The 17,864-nt window shown below is 37.7% G+C and overlaps 1 pseudogene and 1 further gene; one reads left to right on the top strand and one right to left on the bottom strand.

The window, feature by feature from the left end:
- Tcrb (T cell receptor beta chain) overlaps window positions 1–17,864 on the bottom strand; it is a 667,076-nt gene that overhangs the window by 593,731 nt on the left and 55,481 nt on the right.
- Window positions 10,289–16,179, top strand: Gm4744 (predicted gene 4744; annotated as a pseudogene).

Below are 17,864 nucleotides of genomic sequence, written 5' to 3'. Positions count from 1 at the left end.
AGATGATTCAGCACCAAGTTTCCACATCATTGTTTCCCCCGGTATTCTCTAAAGGTTATGGGAATGGAAGGAACAACTGCAGCTGGTGCTAATATGTTTCCATAGCAGGAAAGAACAGTGGAGAAAGATTAAAGGACACTGCTGGTGAGGATGTGGAGAAAGAGGAACACTCCTCCATTGTTGGTGGGATTACAAGCTTGTACAACCACTCTGGAAATCAGTCTGGCGGTTCCTCAGAAAATTGGACATAGTACTACCAGAGGATCCCGCAATACCTCTCCTGGGCATACATCCCGAAGATGTCCCAACCGGTAAGAAGGACACATGCTCCACTATGTTCATAGCAGCCTTATTCATAAGAGCCAGAAGCTGAAAAGAACCCAGATGCCCCTCAACAGAGGAATGGATACAAAAAAAATGTGGTACATTTACACAATGGAGTACTAGTCAGCTATTAAAAAGAGTGAATTTATGAAATTCCTAGGCAAATGGATCGACCTGGAGGGCATCATCCTGAGTGAGGTAACACAATCACAAAAGAACTCAAATGATATGTACTCACTGATAAGTGGATATTAGCCCAGAAACTTAGTATACCCGAGATATAAAAGACAATTTGTAAAACACATGAAACTGAAGAAGAACGAAGACCAAAGTGTAGACACTTTGCCCCTTCTTAGAATTGGAAACAATCACCCATGGAAGCAGTTACAGAAACAAAGTTTGGAGCTGAGACAAAAGGATGGACCATCTAGAGACTGCCATATCCAGGGATCCATCCCATAACTAGCCTCCAAATGATGACCCCATTGCATACACTGGCAAGAGTTTGCTGAAAGGACCCTGATATAGCTGTCTCTTGTGAGACTAGGCCGGGGCCTAGCAAACACATAAGTGGATGCTCACAGTCCGCTATTTGATTGATCACAGGACCCCCAATGGAGAAGCTAGAGAAAGTATCCAAGGAGCTAAAGGGATATGCAACCTTGTAGGTCCAACAACATTATGAACTAACCACTACCCCGGAGCTCTTGACTCTAGCTGCATTTGTATCAAAAGATAGCCTAATAGGCCATCACTGGAAAGAGAGGCCCATTGGACATGAAGACTTTATATGCCCCAGTACAGGGGAACACCAGGGCCAAAAAGTGGGAATGGGTGGGTAGGGGAGTGGGGGGAAGGGTATGGGGGACATTTGGTATAGCATTAGAAATGTAATTGAGGAAAATACATAATAAAAAAATATTTTTAAAAATTGCCGATAACTTCAGCTATGTCTAGGCTTACATGGATGGAGTCTGCAAACCCTGAGAATCTGAGTAGTTAAATATTGTAAAAATCATACTTAAGGAGACAATTTTCTAGGTGACTGTGACTGTGCTATATGTCTAGAGGCACTATTTATCCAGGGACATTCAGGTAAGTTTGCCACATCCAAGTCTTGATATTCTGGTATCATATGGTTAAGTTCCAGGATGCACTAATGACATTTTTCCTATTGCGTTAGTGTAATGCATATGAAGGGTTTTGTTATATCTAATATTTTCTGAAAAAAGAACTTCCTAAGCACAAATATTATACAAACATCTCTAACCAGACTAAAAACATCTTATTCATTCTGTTCTGATTTTCTTTTATAACTATATAATTATAAACTTCCAACACAGCCAGCCACCAAGTGTTAGGATATTCACCATGTAGGCATGTTTTTCGTAGAATAGAGCATGCATATCTTTATCTCATCTATACACAGCATGCTTATTATACTTTATATGCCCAGCCTTCAGTGTCAGTATTTTTATTAGCAATATGTATTCTAATGTGCTCCCATAAGATTTGTCTATTTCTTGAGCTTATAACATCCTGTAGTTTGCATTATTTTCTTCTCTAAAACTTGCAAATTCTTCCTGCAAATGTTTAAAAGCCTCAGAGGAAGGTTTATCACAATAATGAATACATCTCTCTGGGACCAATTTCAGTGTTACAATTTCCTTATGTGTGAAAAAATCCTGGAGAAGGAAGTTTATAAGAAGGAAGATTAATTTTGACTTTCATGTCAGTAAATTCAGCCCATCATGATGAGCTTCATAGCATTTTGATGGCAGTACAGTGTTCTGGACAGTCTCTACTTCATAGCACATAGAAAGGAAAAATTGGCAAAGGACTCAGGAATTTAAAGACGTACCTCTAATCAGCCATTTTCTCCAATCACATCTTTTCCAAATATCCTCCTCTTTCCACAGTAATTCTACCAATTAGGTTTTCACATGACAACCCCTCCCCCATGGTATTTCATACTCTATCAAAAACTGCTATTGAAATTGAGAACTCTAGAAATAAAACTAGGGATAAAAAGAAGACTAAACAAATAAATGAACACTCTCCAAGGGAAATATCTGATGCAGTTTTGGATCCTGTGACTTACATTCAATATCACAATTTGATGAATAATATGATAACAGAAATATTTAAAAATCCAAATGGATACAATGTTACTTATCTTACACACATATCAAAAGTGATCCAAAAATGACAAATACAAAGATTTTCCACACTGAGTCTTAGTGTGACTTTTCCATATTGTGCTTTTTCTGGCCATTTGAAATAAAAGACCATTTTCTTCTACCACTAAAACATCTGTGGACAGTCCAAACAATATGCATATGAAGAAAGAAAATGTTCAAGATTAATAGAAATCATAGCAGTAACATGCCCCTCCCCCATAAATTGACTGTTCCTCATCAAGGTAGAAACTAAAATATCTGTTTTATGTCACTAAATGTTAAAGGGTTCAAATGAACAGTGTGTCCACAACACAGACACTGGGAAAGAGTATGGGTAAGAGGAACCAGAGAATAAACATAATACATAAGGATATATAAATAAACATAACACATAAGGATATATACAGTGGCCAGCTATTTAGTCTCATATACTTGGAGAGACAAGGAAACATGCAACTTGATCTGAAGAACCGGAAGAAGAGTATTGTGAGAGTAATTATAATCACCAGCAAATTTAACATCAAGACTCATGATCACCTTCAATTTCTATGGCAAAACAAGGTAATAGGTTTAGTCCCCTTGTAGGTGATGAGTAAGGAAAGATACTAAAAAGATATCAGACTCTGGATTCTGAAGCAAAAATATGTTGGCAATTAGTGTGGAAGCAATGTAGATGGTGATCCTTTCATCCAAAGGTATAGGGAAGGACAGAAGAACAGAGAGATTATATAATTATATTGTAAGAACTCAGGCAGAAATTAAGGCATTCTAATGAACACCTGGCTCTATCAATGTACCAGACTACTGAAACAACAGAACAAAACCAATGAGAATTCCCTCAGGAATCTCATAGCGACAGAAGGAAACGAAACCAGCCAGAGTAGGGAACCTGTCTTCCTAAGAGAAATAGCACACTGCTCTTACAACTTGTCAGACTACCATAGAGGAGGAAACTGAAGCCCAGAAAATGATGGGTGAACAGGGCTATACAGTGAAAGGAACTGCTTTGATATACACAATTTTGCCCTCTGTTTAAACTTGAATCTCAATTCAGAAACTTGATGATGATGTTAAGGTTTTCTATGGATCTCATTGTTCCTCTTCCCAATGTGGCTGCATCGATAAATCTCCTTTTCTGCTTTCTACTGTTAACATTTTTGTTAATTAGCATATTGAGCATGGGTATCTAGACTTGGCTTTGGGTTCAACTGTGATGTCCAAGTCTAATAACAGTAGGGACACCTTCAAATGATCTACTTCTCTAGAAAAATGTTTAATTTAGCATAATTGCATTCTGACCAATTTCATAAAGCAACATTGAATATGGTAATAACATCCCTTTTATAGCTAGAATCTTGAACTCTGAAGTTCATGCTTACGTTCTTTTTTAACAGAACCTAATAAATTAATACCTACACTTAAAAGCTTGGCTAATTATAAAAACACACACATTGTCACAAAAATACATGAGATAGGGAATAGTGATTTCCCATCAATTGTGTGTGTTTCTTCTATTTACAGGAGTTAATTCTTCAATTAAGAAGAAATATATATATCAATACATGCTTAAGATCAATTCAACTCAGTAAATTTGCCTAAGATAGAACTAACTCAAGGCACTTTTATTCCTATAAACCTTATTTAATCCTTTATTTCAAATTCAAGAAATTACCACCTTTCAAGAGAAACGATTATTTTAATGACTAAAACCATTTAATGACAGTTATTTCACTCCCAATATATGACAGTTTTATTGACATTCAACTTGGCAGGACCTCTGATCAACTTGGAAATAAATCTCTGTGTATCACTATAAAACATTTTCTAAATTTGGTTAATTGAGGAGGGGAAGCAAAATCTGAGCAAAATCATTTAGTTTAAGTGAAAGAATTTAGTTGAATTTTGGCTTAGAATGTTTGCAAAGGACACAGCTAGGTGCATAAGGTTTTAGCTCTCTATGGTGTGCAACTCTAGATGCAATGTGACCATCAACCTCAGGATTCAATACCATGCCTTCCCCACCCTGGTTGACTATTTTCTCAAAATACATACTAAAATATCATCCTTCCATAGCTGCTTCATTTAGGTATTTTGTTAAAAAAATGATAAAAGTAATTGATGAACTCTCGTAAAGTTGAGAACATCAGTCTTGTGTCATATTCCCCCATCTAAAGAGCTACCATCTTTATTGTTTTATTTCAGTGTGCACAGTGAGATAAAATCACATTTCTTCACCTGATTTCCTTTACCCACCATTTTGTCATGCATCTTCAAATTAAATTTTGTTGTAGAAGATCCTACAAAGAATGCATGGAATTATCTAGAATAATCTAAGGAAATTAAGGATGTAGTGGGTTTGAGGTAAAGCACATTGGAATAAATGAAAATTTTCAGAAAAAATACACACACACACACACACACATACACACACACACCCTTAGGGATAAGAAGAAGGAAGTAGGGCTGGAGAGATGGCTCAGGCATTAAAGGCTAGGCTCACAACCAAAAGTATAAGAAGAAAGTCTACTTTCTTAGTTCAAGCTACGGTGACAAAAATTCTATGTAGCCTGGCTTCAAAACACAGGCTGATTTCTCAGAGTTCTGTAGTTTTCACTAATTTAATATTCTGTCAACAAACATTTTCAAAAGTCCTATTTCTTTTTTTTTTCTAAAAAAAAAAAAAAAAAAAAAAAAACCTTGTTCTTATTCTTAAACCTTGTAGTACAAACCTGAAAAGTAAACAAAGAACTGTCAATAAACCACACAGAGCCTCCCGGCAGGAGGGGTGCAGAGCAGCACTAATAAATTAAATGTCAAACTGTAAGCCATAGGGGAAAGGTTACTGTCAAAGAGGGAAAAGTCCACAGCAAGGACATAGAAACTGGACAACCACATTGGAAACACTTGACAAGTCCTATTTCTAAATTCTTCTAAGACCGAAGATAAGCACAGCTCTAACTTCCTACAAATCCACAAAAATTAGTTTCCAGTATACCATGGCTCAAAGTAGACACCGCCATTACTAAAGGCAACCATGCACCAGAGTGACAACACAACTCTGAAGAGTAAATATTCAATCACAAGGGTTTTTTTTTTGTTGTTGTTGTTGTTTTTTAATGTCTGGAGCACCTGCTGCCATCATCTGAGCTCAGAGAGACTTAGCTAATCCCACCCTGTGGCCTTGCCACACAGTCTATACTCTCCCTCAGGCAGATGCAACTCAAAGCTACCAGCTTTTCTCAGAAAACAAAACAAAACAAAACAAAACAAAACAATCTATTCCCTATTCATCTAAGAACTTTATTGTAACTTGGATATTTTACCTCATCTTCATGCGGAGCCCATTCACAAGCTTCCTGAACGGAATCTGATCCTGCCCCACATTGCCTGTAATCTTAGCCTTTTCCTAAGATCTCAGTGCAATCTCTACTGTCTTATTTTCTGTCAACTTTCTAGGATTTTACACTGACACTAGGACATTCCACAGGGTTCTACTTCCAGTGGTCAGAAGGTGCCCTACTGATCATCTCTAAATTTACCTACATTTGTCCCACAAATAAGTTCCAAGAGCCCGAGAACAGCATGGTTATTTTTTCTACTGAAACCACTAAAATATTAAGTATTTAAAATGTCATCATTATGACCAACCACTTAACAAAAATGTCCTTGAGAAAGTTTAAACTTACAGTTCCAGAAAGTTTTTCTTCCATCAAGGCAGGAACAACATGATGGAATTTATTATGACAAGCATGTAAAATTGTGGTTTCTCATATTCTCATGGGCCAAGAGACAGTCCAGGAATGTGTGTGTGTGTATATATATATATATATATATATATATATATATATATATATATATATATATGTAACATCATTCCATAGACTAGAGGCAGTAGGTAGAGGATATCAATGGTCTTACCTAGTACAGTACCTTGCATGCTACAATAGCAATCTACCAGGCAAAATGTATCAACTACTGTAATAGTGGCACAACCGTTATAGGTAACAACCTCATTCTCACTGAATTTTAGGCCTGCTCCAAAGTAGGGAGTTTTTCATTCCTGATATGGTAATTCTAGTCAAATGTTCATGGATGGTTAGGAATAGACCCTAGGATAGAGCCTATTATTGCATTTTTCTAAATTGTCATGTTGTCAGATGGTTTTTTGAATATTTGTTTATACCCATAGACATCAGTTAATCTCAGAATTTGTCAGAAAAGTTTTCTTTCTTTTTTTTTTTTTAAACAGGGAACAGTCAGTGAAGAGATTCATAACTCTTCAGAGTACTGAGACTAAGGGGAATCTTTCATACCACCACCACCACAACCACCACCACCACCACCACCACCACCACCACCACAACAACAACAAACAACAACTACCTCTACCATTACCACTGCCATCACCGCAGCTCAGGAGGAAGAAACAGAAAGAATGTAAGAGCTGGTTGATGGGGGAAAGTGCTATGAAATGTATTATTGACATAACCTAGCTATTACACTCATGAACTCATAACACCTTGCACTATCTGCACAACACCTTCATAAGATCAAGCAAGCCAAATTCAAGGCAAAAATAGAGGAGATATTCTCCAGACCCTGTCCCCTACTAAGAAGATTGTTGTTAGTAGTTAGAATTTTTTTTTTCCTGTGTGGTCACTAGTTGATTTCTCATGTTCCAGTGGATGGTCTCATACACATATGGGGTTCACTTATTGGATTCGGTGGGATAACAAAAGTGGGGGACACACACACACAAATATGGAACCCAAGAAAATATCAAGTTGGCAGAGGGACAAGTTGGGGAAATTTAGATGGAGCTGAAGGGGAGAAATCAGGAATGTATATGATTATGTTTCATTATATATGTATTAAATCTTCAGAAAGAACAGTAACATTAAAACAACAGAAACAACAGTAGAGTTATCAGTTGGGACAAAATGATTTTGTGCACTGAATTTCATCCATTGTAGAGATAGAAAATTCTATATGATTCTGGAAAGAGCACAGACTGACACTACCAGTGCTTACTGTGTGCTGTTAGCACAGTGCCCTAATACTTTGTTCTCTTATATGCCTGTCTTAAATTTAATGAGCTCAATAGGTATCTCATATAGTTTAAGGGGAATAAAATTATACAGGGACCTTATCATGCACTCATAGCTTTACCCATGAAGGATATATTTCAGAACCTCCACTAAATGCATGACAAAGCAGATACAAAATAAGCAAAACAACAAAAAACAAAACAAGACAAAAACAAACCAAAACAATAACAACAACAAAAATACACCTCACATAAGATTTAATTTTATATATAAAATAAAAGTTTAATTTATAGCTTATTAAGTAAAAAGCAACAGCAGTAACTTTCAATAAAATAAGAATAATACTGGAATTTATTGTAATCATGTTTTTGTTTGTTTGTTGGTTGGTTAGGGTTTTATTGCTGTGAACAGACACCATGACCAAGACAAGTCTTATAAAAAACAACATTTATATCAAAAGATGGCCTAATCAGCCATCACTGGAAAGAGAGGCCCATTGGACATGCAAACTGTATATGCCCCAGTACAGGGGAATGCCAGGGCCAAAAAAATGGGAATGGATGGGTAGGGAAGTGGGGGGAGGGTATGGGGGACTTTTGGGATAGCATTGGAAATGTAATTGAGGAAAATATGTAATAAAAATTATTTTAAAAAAAACAACAACATTTAATTGGGGATGGCTTACAGGTTCCGAGGTTCAGTCCATTATCATCAAGGTAGGAGCATGGCAGTAACCAGGCAGGCATAGTGCAGGCAGAGCTGAGAGTTCTACATCTTCACCCAAAGGCTGCTAGTGGAAGACTGACTTCCAGGCAACTAGAGTGAGGGTCTTAAGCCCACACCCACAGTGACACACCTACTCCAACCAGGTCACACATATTCCAACAAGGCCACACCTCCAAATGGTGGCACTCCCAGGCCCAAGAATATACAAACCATCACAGTTGGTTCTTAATTTTATTATTATTTTTTTTACAGTCTAGTCATTCCCCCCACCCATCCTGGTCCACCCTCCCACAGTTTCTCATCCCATTCCTCTTCCCCACTGACTCCAAGAGGATGCCCCCCCCCCAGCTTCCCTATTCCAGGGGGCCTTAAGGCTCTTGAGGATTAGGCTAGTCTTCTCTCTCACTGAGAAGGCCAGTCCTCTGCTGTACATCTGTCAGGGGTGAGGGGTGGGGCTCAGATCAGCTAGTGTATGCTGCCTGGTTAATGACTCAGTGTCTGAGAGATCTCAGAGGTCCTGGTAAGTTAATGTGCTGGTCTTCTTATGGGGTTGCCCTACACCTCAGTTTCTTTCAGCCTTTCCCTAATTCAACTACAGGGGTCCTCAACTCCAGTCCATTCATTGGGTATAACTATCTCTGCCTGTCTCAGTCAGCTGCTTGTTGGGCCTCTTAGAGGACAGTCATGCTAGGCTCCTGTCTGTAAGCACACTGTAGCATCAGTGATAGTGTCAGACCTTGGAGCCTCCCCTTGAGATAGATCCCAAGTTGGGCCTGTCATTCGACCTCCTTTCCCTCAGTCTTTTCTCCATTTTTTCCCCTGTAGTTCTTTTAGACAAGAACAATTCTGGGTCAGAGTTTTTGACTGTGGAATGGCAACCCCATCCCTCCACTTGATGCCTACTGGAGGTGTATTCTACAAGTTCCCTCTCCCCTCTTTTGGGAACTTCATCTAAAGTCCCAAAATTTGAGTCCTGCTAGTCTCTCACCTCCCAGGTCTCTGGTACATCCTAGAGGGTCTCTCCACCTAATCATGTTGTTTTGAAAGAAGGTCATGCTTCAAAGCACAAGTTGGCCTTGAACTTGTGATAACTCAAATTCTTTTTTTTCCCTTTTTCCAATTTTTTATTAGGTATTTTCTTCATTTACATTTCCAATGCTATCCTGAAAGTCCCCTATACCCTCCCCCACCTTGTTCTCCTACCCACCCACTCCCACTTCTTGGCCCTGGTGTTCCCCTGTACTGGGCATATAAAGTTTGATCTCCTCACCTCTACCTCATGTTCAAGGACTAATGACATGTGCAACTTTGCATGGCCACCATTATTTCAAACTTAAGAATTATTCACATCTAGAATTTTCCATTCAATAATTTTCCTTATTCTCCACTTGTCACTGGATCACTGCTTTCAGGAATAGTAAAACTCCTGTAGGAGAGTTTCTACATCCCCTACATATGGCAAGGTTTAGATAATTAGAACTTAGTATCATTACTTTGCTTTTCTTCTTAATCTACTATATTTTAAATAATAAAACTATGACTTGCAGCTGGAGAACAATTTGTCATATTAATAATAGCAATTGCCATGTATGTCTATTACTTTAAGACAAAACAGTCAATATACCAAGAGTTGGGTCTTTATGAGAGCCGCTCAGGAAAACTTTTCACATGTCAGAAAAAAAAAAAAAAACTATCAAGATATTTGGCTGAGAATCTGGAAAGTTGTAGCTGTAATCTGTGACCTCACACCAACATATTTTCCTTTTAGGAGGGACAATTCCCACCAGGTGAGTTTGAAACTTCCATTCTCATAACTTTCTGGAAAATGTTATTTCTTGAATTATACCTTACCTATCACAGAATAGAACTCTAAATTTAGACTAGTTACTTTCCAGTGAAATCACTTTTTGGCACCTGAGAACATGGGTGTCGTGGACAGATGTAGAAGTATAACTACTCATGAGAAAATGCCTTTTTCTTATTGCCTGGTTTAGACCCAACAAACAACCATGAAGATCTGCATTTTCTTTATACTCCTTGGAACTGCTGGTGAGTCTTCCAAATTAATGAATTTGAAAGTGTTTGTAAGTTTGCATTTTTGCTGGAAAAATCAACAAGGTTTGTTGCTTATGGGAACTGAAAGCAAAAAGCTTAAAAAGTAGAGACATGAATATATATTTACCCATGTTTGTTAATGATTAAATCTCACTTGTTGGAGGAAGTTCATAGTATGAAGAATTGACTCAGAGATCTCAAGCAACTTTCTTGTAAAATCCCAGAGTTTGGAACAAGAGGAAATGATAGTTTACACACACACACACACACACACACACACACACAAGAGATCACAAACACAAACACAAACACACATCACACAGACACATACACACAGTCACACACAAGTGCTTATACTGACTTGTAAGAATTCGTACCTAGAAACTGAAACTGATATAATAATCTGTACTCCTTGAAAGGGCACTGATAACCAAAGCCTGAGTATGCTGAACACTGGAGTTGTTATTATTCACCCAAGAAAGCACAATAAATGAAATATTTTATTTCTAATTGATAAAAATTGTCTTAAAACGCAGCCCAAGATTTTAAGTGAAATCTCTTTGATATAAATTCACAATTCATGCAGCTGTGGTAAAAAGAAATAAGTACTTAATACTACTAATTAATTTTTAATATTGCTAAAATTATTTAAAGTATTGGAATAATAGAAATATTTTTCAATAAAATCATGTGGGGCTGTGAGAAATCTCAATAGATAGGAAATATGGAAATGATGAATGAATCATTTGATGTTAGGGTAGTCAGATAATAATGAAAAGGATTCAAATAGATTTTTGTCTGTCATTTGTGTCTGTGTACATGAGGGTGTTGTTTTGTTGAGATAAGAATATTTCCATATAGTTCACACTGTCCTGAAACTCATATACCTGTTAGTTTAGAACTCATATTTAGGCAAATGATAGGAAAGTTTCATGTTAGACCCCCAAAACAAGTTGATTGAATAAAAAATTCAAAGCTGTCATTTCTTTTATAGGGCAGAATATTCTCCTGTGGCTTTAACTTTTCTCTTTCTACTAACTTAAGGAGGTAGCTTTTTGTCTTCTAATGTTTCATCAACTACCACACAATACACCAGGAAAACTACTCCAAAGTTTCCCTTTGTGATGTGTGTGTGTGTGTGTGTGTGTGTGTGTGTGTGTGTGTGTGTAAGAAAGAGAGAGAGAGAGAGAGAGAGAGAGAGAGAGGGAGAGAAAGAGAGAGAGAGAGAGAGAGAGAGAGAGAGAGAAAGAGAGAGAGAGAGAGAGAGAGAGAGAGAGAGAGAGAGAGAGAGAGAGGGAGAGGGAGAGAGAGAAGGGAGAGAGGGGGATTACCTGTGAATGTGAAGACGAGATGTCAAATTTGTATATCTTTCTCTGTCATTCTCTACCTTATACTTTTTGACACAGGATCACTCACTGAACTTAAATGTTTTTACTTTTGGCTTAACTGACTGACTGATAAGCTCTGGTTATCCCTCTTATCTCCAGTTGCTCTCCTCCTAACCAGCATTGGGACTACAGAACATGTTACCATGCCTGACTTTCGTGAGGATGCTAAAAGAGCTCAACTCAGATCCACATGCTTGCACAGCCATCTGTGCTCACTGAGCACCTCTCCATCCCATACTGTAAAGCACTCTATGCTTTTAAGTGATTATATCATAAGTGGAAGAAACAAGACATTTATTTTCCAAAGAGCCTCTGATCAATATAAGTCTGTGGATATGTATATGAGTTACATGTATATATGAATATACATGAATGAATATAAAATATGTGAATATATATGAACAGACCATTTTAATCAAAGAAGGCATACCTCAAGAGTACATGGTTATTCATCATTATATAAGAAGGGTCTGTGTGCAAGGTGAAGAATAATGAATAATGAAAAAGCTTACCTAAAGCTAGTCATGTTAGCTACTCTTCTCAGTATTTTGACCAAACCAGACAAAAGCAACTTAAAGAGGGAAAAATTATTTTGTCTCAGTTTGAAGAGGATGTAGTCAACCTTGTTAGGGAAGCTGGCCTGGGTGTTGTTCATAATGGTGGTGGTGGGAAGATCAGGCACTCTATGAAACTGGCAGTCAGGAAACAGAGAAAGAGACAGAGCTGGTGGTCATCAGGCTACCCCCTTCCCAGTTTGTTCACTCTGGGTCCCTACCCCAAAGAAAGTTGCAACCAAGGTTTTGAGTGAGTCTTCCTTCTGCAATTAGACCTCTAAGGAGAAAACCTCACAAAGACACAGAGGCATATCTTTCAGGTGATTCCAAAACCAGTTGCCAACAAAATGTACCCATCACATTGACATGCCTTGATTGTGTGATATAGAAGAACATTCTCATCTCTTTTGTCCTCAGTTTGAAGTAAAACTTCATGGTGCATGAAATAACATGGTAGAGCCATGTAATGGAGTGTTTCCTAACTCTTCTCTCACAGCTGCTTTCCCCACTGAGGATAATGATGACAGAATTGTTGGTGCTATACTTGTCAGGAGCATTCTGTTCCCTACCAGGTGTCACTGAATGCTGGATCTCACATATGTGGGGGATCTCTCATCACTGACCAGTGGGTACTGTCTGCTGCTCATTGCTATCATCTGTAAGTAACCAATATTCACATTGTGTATGCTAAAATCACTTTATGCTCTAGGCTTACCAAATTAAATTTCGCAAAAGAATGATGCTTGATAAAGTATTCTGGCCCTGTGGAACTCATCAGTCATTCCAAAGTTTTATTATGTGGTATTAATTTATTATGAAAGATTTATTATAAAAGAGGTTTCCATGGTTTGATAATCTTAAAGTTTACTGCTGTCTTAATTTCAACACTAAAGAGATAGAACAGTTGATGATAGATCCTTAAAAGAGCTTTAGAATGTGAATCGATCCAAACCCTAATTATAGCTCAATCATAACAAAACAGCATGCCAGTTAACAAAGCATATCATATTTCCAGTGTAACAGTACAAATGAATAATTTGATCTGTTCTTCATATTTATTTCTATCCTCCTGACTCTTGCCTTGAGGATCCCAAAAACAGGAAAAGAGGAAATTGCCAGTCAATACCCATCAAATTTTTCACCTGAAAATGTTTAATAGAGTATATTTAGTTTCTATTCCTATGACTCCCAATTGTAAGATGATAGTGGACTAAGTCCTGACTAGCAGAGACACTTAGGAAGGAATTCTGTAACCTGTCCCTGGAATAGTAATGTGTACTAACTTCAGTGATCCAGTGCTTAAATAGAATGTATTGTTTATGCTCATGATTGAAGGGGCTGGAGAAAAGAAATGATATTCATGTTGAATACTTAAGCTTTGTAAATTGTTTCTTCTATTTTTATATTATAATTACATGATTTCTCCCTTTCCTTTCCTCCCTTGAAACCCTCCACCCATGTATTAGTTTCTTTCAAATTTATGGCCTCTTTTTTATCGTTATTGCATATGTGTGTGTGTGTGTGTGTGTGTGTGTGTGTGTTTGATGTGTATACAACCTACTTGCTTAGCCTGTATAATGTTACTTGTATGTTTTCTATTTGTGTCTCTGTGTATGTATATGTGTATAGTACGTTACTGTAATGTTTTCAGAGTTGATCATTTGATATTGGTTAACCAATTGATGAGCTCATTACTTAGTTGTTTGTAGTTCTTTGTGTAGGGTTGAGACTTTGGGGCCTTTCTCCAATCAACCTTAGTGTGTCTATTAGTATCATCCCTATTGAGAGATAGACCCACAAGGTCTAACCAACATGACTGCCTAAACACAAGCTGAACAAGGACATGTAAACTTTTAACTCTTAAACCCAGCCAACTACAGGTGCATCTTGGAGAACATAACATTGATGAAATTGAAGGTGCTGAGCAGTTTGTTGATGCAGCCAAGATGATTCCCCATCCTGATTATAATTCATGGACTTTTGATAATGACATCATGCTGATTAAGTTGAAGTTACCAGCTACCCTCAACTCTAAAGTATCTACTGTTTCTCTGCCACAGTCCTGTCCATCAGCTGGTACTGAGTGCCTTGTGTCTGGCTGGGGTGTTCTGCAATTTGGCTGTAAGTCTCTCTGTGATATACAAGAAGTAAATATGAGTACTGGGAGTGAATGACTCCTTAATGACAGTTAGTACAAATTCTCATTCAAAGTACAGTTCCCAGAGGACATCTTTGAACTGACCATTTGAGAAATGCTAGCTGAAGTTAAGAAACTTCCAATCAATCAGCCCATGGAAACAAAAAATAAAATCAACTTAGAAAGATGTCAAGGATTTTAACTATATCTTCGTTAGTGATGAGTTAAAAACTATAGAAACAGGAGATATCTAGAAGTGAGGTCATTGGACACAATCCAATAGAAGCCTCTGGACTTGAGAATGATGGTCACTGATAGTAATGTTAGAGGAAGAGTAACTGAGGAGTAAAACTATTAGAAACTGTGGAAAACCATACCTTAAAAACTTCTAAGCCAGGTGTGGTGGCCCACATGTTTAATCCCAGCACTCAAGAGGCTGAGGCAGGTGGATCTCTGTAAGTTTGAGGCTAGCCTGCTCTACAAAGCAAGATCAGGACAGCCAAGCTGGTTACACAAAGAAACCTTAACTCACAATAAACCAAATTTTAAAAAACCTAAATTATAATCCTTCTCTCTCTCTCTCTCTCTCTCTCTCTCTCTCTCCCTCTCTCTCTCTCTATCTCTCTCCCTCCCTCCCTCCCTCTCTCTCTGATAACAAATGAGGGATATGCTTATAAAAATTAATAGGTAGAAGAGGAAATACTCAGAGTCAGCATGAATAATTTAATTTTCACCCTTATACTCTACAGTCGAGAGTCCTTCTTCTGTTCTTCAGTGTCTGGATGCTCCAGTCCTGTCTGACTCTGTTTGTCACAAGGCCTACCCACTTCAGATCACTAGCAACATGTTCTGTCTTGGCTTCCTGGAAGGTGGAAAGGACTCTTGCCAGGTGAGTTTTTGTTGTCTATCTCTATCTATGACTATGTCTACCATGAGTTAGCCAACTCTCCTACCCACTGTATTTCTCAGATAAAACAGAAAACAGTATATCTCTACCTGTGTCTCACTATGGGAGAGGAAGAAAGGCTTTAAGAAAATGTATGAGTTTTCTATTTTTGGTATGATGATAAATATTAAGTATGAAGGACCCAAAGAGTTGATTCTGTGTAAACTGTAAACCCAAGCACCCTTGAATTGTGGGAGTGGAGTCCATATGAAAGAGAAAAAGCTTGTGAGTCATATCAGAACTCTGCAGTCTATTTTTTGCATATCACCCCCAAAATGGCTCCTGGAAAATGAGGTGGGGCTACAAAAAGAACAAAGTAATAAAGATAGAGATACTGGATTTTTAAAAAAATATTTACTTTTATTTATCCGTGTACACTTCAACTGTCTTCAGACAAAAACCAGAAAGTGCATCAGATCTCATTACAGATGGTTGTGAGCCACCATGTGGTTGCTGAGAATTGAACTCAGGACCTCTGGAAGAGCAGTCAATGATCTTAACCACTAAGCCATTTCTCCAATCCTGAAAACTGGATTTTTTAAAAAAGATAATCAGTGCTTTGTGAAGATCACTGGTCTGCAAATTCAGTCCCAGAAACATCAATGAACATCTTAATCCCATTATTTCTCTGGGCATAACCAAGTCTAACTATCTTTCCTTTATTACTTAGTATGACTCTGGCGGCCCTGTGGTCTGCAATGGACAAGTCCAGGGAGTTGTTTCCTGGGGTGTCGGCTGTGCTTTGGAAGGGAAACCTGGTATCTACACCAAAGTCTGCAACTACCTGAACTGGATTAATCAGACCATTGCTGAAAACTAAGTGCTTTTATCTCGCAGGTGTAACTTTCTGGTGACCTTTCTTCTATGCCTAAATCTATATGGAAATAAAGCACTTTTTTATGCTCTAAGTGTTTTGACTCTTGATGCTAAGTAAGAAATTGGACAACATTGAGTTATTAAAAAAAAGTTTAGATGTTATTCATTCATGTGGCCTGATCAGGCAATTTCACTAATCATCTCCTGTATTCCAGACTCTACATATGAAATCATGATTGAAATAAGGTTACCTTTAATAACATTACTTTTAACATGTCAGATTGATTACCCATGGTGTAAAATGTTCTTAACAATACACATTGAGTCATAATATATGTAGTATATCATGTTCCCATGACATTCCACAAAGTACAGAGACTTAAAAATCAGTTGGTGAAACTCATTCAAATTGCTATTAGCAAGATCCTCAATAAAGTTCTTGCTAACAGAATCCAAGAACACATCAAAACAATCATCCATCCTGACCAAGTAGGTTTCATCCCAAGGATGCAGGGATGGTTCAATATACGGAAATCCATCAACGGAATCCAGTATACAAACAAACTCAAAGACAAAAACCACATGATCATCTCATTAGATGCTGAGAAAGCATTTGACAAAATCCAACACCCATTCATGATAAAAGTCTTGGAAAGATCAGGAATTCAAGGCCCATACCTAAACATGATAAAAGCAACCTACAGCAAACCAGTAGCCAACATCAAAGTAAATGGTGAGAAGCTGGAAGCAATCCCACTAAAATCAGGGACTAGACAAGGCTGTCCACTCTCTCCCTACCTATTCAACATTGTACTTGAAGTCCTAGCCAGAGTAATTAGACAACAAAAGGAGATCAAGGGGATACAAATTGGAAAGGAAGAAGTCAAAATATCACTTTTTGCAGATATGATAGTATATATATAAGTGACCCTAAAAATTCCACCAGAGAACTCCTAAGCCTGATAAACAGCTTCAATGAAGTAGCTAGATATAAAATTAACACAAACAAGTCAATGGTCTTTCTGTACACAAAGGATAAACAGGCTGAGAAAGAAATTAGGGAAACAACACCCTTCTCAATAGTCACAAATAATATAAAATGCCTTGGCGTGACTCTAACTAAGGAAGTGAAAGATCTGTATGATAAGAACTTCAAGTCTCTGAAGAAAGAAATTAAAGAAGATCTCAGAAGATGGAAAGATCTCCCATGCTCATGGATTGGCAGGATCAATATAGTAAAAATGGCTACCTTGCCAAAAGCAATCTACAGATTCACTGCAATCCCCATCAAAATTCCAACTCAATTCTTCAACGAATTAGAAAGAGCAATCGGCAGATTCATCTGGAATAACAAAAAATCTATGATAGCAAAAACTCTTCTCAAGGATAAAAGAACCTCTGGTGGAATCACCTTGCCTGACCTAAAGCTGTACTACAGAGCAATTGTGATAAAAACTGCATGGTACTGGTATAGTGACAGACAAGTAGACCAATGGAACAGAATTGAAGACCCAGAGATGAACCCACACACCTATGGTCACTTGATCTTTGACAAGGGAGCTAAAACCATCCAGTGGAAAAAAGATAGCATTTTCAACAAATGGTGCTGGCACAACTGGCAGTTATCATGTAGAAGAATGCGAATTGATCCATTTCTATCTCCTTGTACTAAGGTCAAATCTAAGTGGAT

The sequence above is a fragment of the Mus musculus genome, chromosome 6 (genome assembly GCF_000001635.26).
Source record: "Mus musculus strain C57BL/6J chromosome 6, GRCm38.p6 C57BL/6J".
Lineage (NCBI taxonomy): Eukaryota > Metazoa > Chordata > Mammalia > Rodentia > Muridae > Mus > Mus musculus.
The sequence above is the reverse complement of the archived record's forward strand: the minus strand, read 5'-3'. Positions and strand labels throughout refer to the sequence as shown.